The sequence below is a fragment of the Amblyomma americanum genome, chromosome 3, assembly GCF_052857255.1.
Source record: "Amblyomma americanum isolate KBUSLIRL-KWMA chromosome 3, ASM5285725v1, whole genome shotgun sequence".
Taxonomy (NCBI): domain Eukaryota; kingdom Metazoa; phylum Arthropoda; class Arachnida; order Ixodida; family Ixodidae; genus Amblyomma; species Amblyomma americanum.
The window spans coordinates 54675050-54680685 of NC_135499.1; the positions used below are offsets into that span (position 1 = coordinate 54675050).

The window sequence follows — 5636 nt, forward strand, 5'->3', positions numbered from 1 at the left end:
AGATAGATAGATAGATAGATAGATAGATAGATAGATAGATAGATAGATAGATAGATAGATAGATAGATAGATAGATAGATAGATAGATAGATAGATAGATAGATAGATAGATAGATAGATAGATAGATAGATAGATAGATAGATAGATAGATAGATAGATAGATAGATAGATAGATAGATAGATAGATAGATAGATAGATAGATAGATAGATAGATAGATAGATAGATAGATAGATTCAGCGTTTCGTGCTGCATAAACGTACTAGTTAAGTTACAGTCTAGCTCACGGCATGGATGCGAACCGGCGACCTATGTTAGGTGTGTTAGCGCTCGATTTTCGACCGCTGCCTGAGTGTCGGCTTAATTTTTAATTCTTATAACTGAAAAACATCACCAAGCAGCATTTAAGATAAAGATAATTTAGAAACACTACAGGGAAGAAGACATCGTGAAAGACTAAAATGCGTGCATCTAATCTACCGCAGTAAGCTAAAGCTAAAAAGAGATCTATATATTGAACACGTCAGACGACGCCCGACACGATCGCATCACTCTGAAAATCGATAAAGACTTTGCATGTAGGACTTATAGTTCAGGAACTCCTTACCACGATGTGTTCGGGAAGGAAATAGCCTGAGCCGGGATGCGATGGAATCTTCAGCACTCCAGTATTTTTCTGATATGCTTTGAAATACTCTGCTACAAACACGGCATGTACTCTTCTTTACATTTTGATTTCTTCTCAGCTTTTATACTTGAATTATCTTCCTTTCTTTATCTTGCCTGGATAATTTCACCGATTTCTTATTTTGCTGCTACCCGTGCGCGCCCGCATTCATAACGTATATTGAAATAGCGCAGCGCTTTATGGGCTCTCTGTCGTACACGCGCTTTTGTGCCTATGCTGTATGCATGAGAAGTGGTAATCTTAATTGTGCACATTGGCCGTTTCACTCGTGCACAAGGCCTAGCCCTGTGGGAGGCGATATTTTCCACTTTTCATGTATGCTGTTTGCTGGTGTTCTGTTATCGCATTTTCTGCTTTGTTATTGGCTTTGATAGTGTGCTCCTTTCAATTTGCTTTTTACGTAATCCCCAATGCTGTCAAAGGCCGGCGGTATTCCTGAAAGAGGTCAATATTTAAAAATAAATAAATGGTACAGGAAATCCCAGCCATAGCAAGAAGACTAGGGCGACGTCATAACGTGGCCGTATAATGCTCATAGCAAGCCGTGCACTGGCAATTTAGACGATCATATACATGTCATTCGTCTGGCCAACCTCAATGTGGCGCTAGGTATCCCGACAACAAGCGTGCCAAGGGAGAGAAAGACGAACGGAAAGATAGGGAGGTTAACCAGGCAGTGCCCGGTATTCTACCCTACACGTGAGAAAAGGAACGGAGGGAGAGATAAAAAGGGGAGAGAATAAATAAATAATTCAATAAATAATTGGTTTTTGGGAACAGGAAATGGCGCAGTATCTGTCTCATATATCGTTGGACACCTGAACAGCGCCGTAAGGGAAGGGATAAAGGAGGGAGTGAAAGAAGAAAGGAAGAAAGAGGTGCCGTAGTGGAAGGCTCCGGAATAATTTCGACCACCTGGGGATCTTTAACGTGCACTGACATCACACAGCACACGGGCGCCTTACTGTCCGGACCCGTAGAGTATCTGTTACGGGTCCAAGTTGGACTTATTTTTGGAAATGTGGCGGTGAGTTTGAAGGATGCTTCACTCCCGCCACCGGTTGGCCCGGTATTGCACTACCTCCGGGATCGGCCTTGTCTTTAGCGCGTCTTTACTATCCTGTCTTTCTATCCCATCTTTCAACTCTCCTACTCTCTGCACGAGGTAGCGATTGTGGCTCGGCTTGAGCCAGTGAGCAGGCCTGTGCACTTTCCTTTCTTTCTTCTTGGCAGTAACAGACAGACAGCGTTTTGCCTCCATAAAAACGCAGCGGCCGCGGTCGGGCTCGATCCCGGGAGCTCCGTATCAGTAGCCGAGCGCCCTAACCACTGAGGCACTGCGGCGGGCAAAAGAACAAAGGCAGATGATCACTTTTCCACATGTCCGTTGGCCATTACTTGCAGGGTGCACAGGGCACACACTGATAGTGCACAACGTTACACTCAGTCCCGAGTCCTTTAAGAACTTGAAAAGTGAAAAAATATAAGGTAGCCAAGTGTGGTACAGCATTCCTGGTGGTGTCACACGATTTCTCTTTGCATATAGCTTACATGTGTTAGTCATGATGTAGGATAGTTTGCTACAGAGATTGCGACCGAAAAATATGCACTTAATTTATATGACTTCCCAGCGTTTCGTATCGAAATTGTCATGCGACCATTCGTAGTACAGCGTTCCGGGTGTATAAGGGTGTAAGTAGTCAACGGCATTCAAAGACAAACGCAGCCATAAGGCTACAAAGGAAAGCTATACAGCTCTCTCAGAAACTTCGCAGTTAAAGACCAATTCGTCCTGATCCGGGCTCGTACCTGGGGCCACCACTTCAACGGAGTAGTCGCTCTGCCAACTGAGCTAAGCGGCATGGAAAGCTTATGGTAGGGCGAGAGTGATATGATCAATAACTCGAAGTGGGAACACTGTTGCTAAAATTTATGGTTTAAGAGAGTTTAGCTTCCCTTAGCAACTCAGGCTATGAAGGACGCCGTAGTGAAGGGCTCCGGAAATTTCGACCACCTGAGGTTTTTTTGACATGCGCTGACATCGTACAGTACACGGGTCTCTAGTATTTTGACTCCATCGAAATTCGACTGTCGCGGCCAGGATCGAACACGCGTCTTTCGGGTCAGCAGCCGAGCACTACAACCAATGAGCCACCGCGGCGGCGGTCAAATTCTCTGTTGGTTTAACACTGTTGGTGCGTGCGTGCGTGCGTGTGCACGTGTGTATGTGTTGGTGCGTGTGTGTGCTTGTGTGTGTGCGTGTGTGTGTCCGTGTGTGTGCGTGTGTGTGCTTGCGTGTGTGTGCTTGCGTGTGTGTGTGTGTGTGTGTGTGTGTGTGTGTGTGTGTGTGTGTGTGTGTGTGTGTGTGTGTGTGTGTGTGTGTGTGTGTGTGTGTGTGTGTGTGTGTGTGTGTGTGTGTGTGTGTGTGTGTGTGTGTAAGCGCGCGCGTGTGTGTGTGTGTGTGTGTGTTAATGCACCCGGGGACAGTAATGCTTTCACATACCTACACGTGTGCCTGCCGAATTTGTTTCTTCGGCTCCCTAGGCGCACATGTGGGTCCCCTTGTGTGCAGAAATGGTTAAAATTTCCCCATCTCCGCTCTGCACACCTTCTGGAGCTCTCCCTAGTTTTTCCAAAGTGCGTCGCCGAAGATTTCGTCCTGGTCGGCAAATATATCTATTCTGGATTCCTTGCGTACATTTGCGCCTCTTCAGCGTCACGATAAAAACGCGCATACGCGTGCCGCACCTTCTCTACGGCGCATTAAGGAGGTCAAGGAGTAGTGAAACCAAAAATTTTAATGCACGTTTTTCCTTTGAAGTGATGCGCTGGACCATGGTGTACGTGAGACACGACACGGAATTCACCTCCTCTTGGTAATAATTTATAACTGATTTTTTTCTCCCGTAGCTTCGGTTTCGGTTTCAAATGCCAAACGATGGCTGTGACGACACAGATAATACGAGGTTACTCGAAGCATTCAGAAACTGCGATGCAATGGCTGCTTGTTCATTTTTATCAGTCCAACACTTCGCGAGGCTTGCGTAAGAGTTTATGGAAACGAAAATGACCAAAGCAGCGACCCTAATGCAATTTTTATTGTAATTGCAATTCGGTTGTCGGCTGGCAAGAAAATTTCTGGCTTCTTTGTCATGAAATTTCCTGATTGGTCGTGTGGGCCGTGACATCATTAGCACTGCCAAATTTGAAATTATGAGAACCTTAAACATTGAAACCTGGCCCACTCCTTACCACTCCAAAGAACCCCTAAAGCTTTGGAATATTGTCCACCCTAGAAAATGAACTGAAGTGGATTACTGTAAGTTAGCGCTTGGATTAAGGTGGATTTGCGGTTTGGAATAATGCAATCCCATATCATAATCCAATGCAAGCTACTCAAATATTCTTGAAGCTTACGCCTAATGCATACAATATAAAGAGAACGGAACGGGTCCCTACCAGAGTTTTGGCGCCAAAATCGCAAGAACACTTGAGGCTCATTCTGGACAACATAGCAACCTGCTTAAGCGCTATCGTAATTTCTTCTTTAAGATTTGGGTTGGGAAGGCCCACAAGTTTTTATAGCGTCACGTGACCTGAACGCTTCTTTTACGTCCCAGCTGTCTTTGGCTGTTGTAACCAAAATGGAAACAGCATGAGAGCTAAAAATTCAGTTAAAAATTGTTTTGCGCTTTTTGGTGCAATTCACCTTACAGTCTATCGTCCAATGCGCTGTGCATCATTCTAAAGGAAGAACACAAAGTTTCGTGTCTCCCTTTCTTTTAATGGTTTCAGTGATGCGTTCGCATACGAATTGGGGTTAATAAAAAGAATTTCGTCAAGCATACTGTATTTGCTTGTTATACAAAGAATGATACCCACGCAGTGCTAAGCAGCTTGAAGCGTCACCGTGATATCGAACAGAAGAAACGGCAACGCATTTTTCCGACTCCAAACTTCTGATGCAGACTGCAAATGCATGGTATGACTCGCGTGGAGGCCTCTAGACAGTGCGAGGACTGGCTCCATGATATATTGATTTTAGTTTCTTCCTTCCTTTATTTCTTTCTTTCCTTGTTCCTTTCTTTCCCTTCTTCTTTTCTTCCTTTATTTCTTTCTTTGTTCCTGTATCTCTCTTGTCTGCACTTTTTTTTCATGCCTGACATCGTACAAAACAGTTCTGCTTTACGAATAAACCGAATATATAAGGCTTTTTTACTGTTTGGGGCGGAAAATTTAAAACCTACCACAGAAAGTAAAAAAAATTGCGCCCATAAATCTTCAGTGAAGGAAAGAAAAGAACTGGCGGGAAATGCGACACCAACCGCTTTGGCGCGTGTGCAGCCCAACGCGAACGTCACCCGACAATGCCTGCCGTGCAGGTGCGATTACGCAAGGTAAGAGAGCGAGGCTCAGCAATTGAACAGAAATGGCCATTGAAATACGATAAGTGCCAAGGGTAAATTTCCTCCTGTAATTCTGTCCGGAAAGGTATTGCGAAGAGAAAGAAAGAAACAAGTGGGCACAAGAGATTCCACGCGATGATTGCCCCTGCAAAGGCATGCCGATTCTTTTAAACTTGATTCTCGCGTAGAACTTATTGGCACGGTGCTAAATATGTCCAGATGATTTCTCAAATATTGTTCTTTGCTTTCGTCAAGCTCCACAGAAAAAAAAAATACCTTTAACTTTTGACATATATAACTCTGCTAAAAATCCCAATGACACTGAATGCGTCATTTAATGATGAGAAAGCTCATGGAAAAACTGACCCTCTGCCGCTACTAATCTTAATAATAAATAAATACAATTCTGCTTTGGGGATTAAAAGAAACAGGCGCAAAGCTTCCTTCATCCGAGAGTGCTAGAGGAAATGGAATCGGGGACATTTTTACAAAATAGATACCCAGGAAATGGGACAAGGCCTGGAACCGTGTGGAGATATTTA

At 44.3% G+C, this 5636-nt stretch overlaps 1 pseudogene; it reads left to right on the forward strand.

Moving 5' to 3' along the window:
- Positions 1–1648: 1648 nt before the first annotated feature.
- On the forward strand, positions 1649–1791 carry LOC144126425 (U2 spliceosomal RNA; annotated as a pseudogene).
- Positions 1792–5636: the final 3845 nt, after the last annotated feature.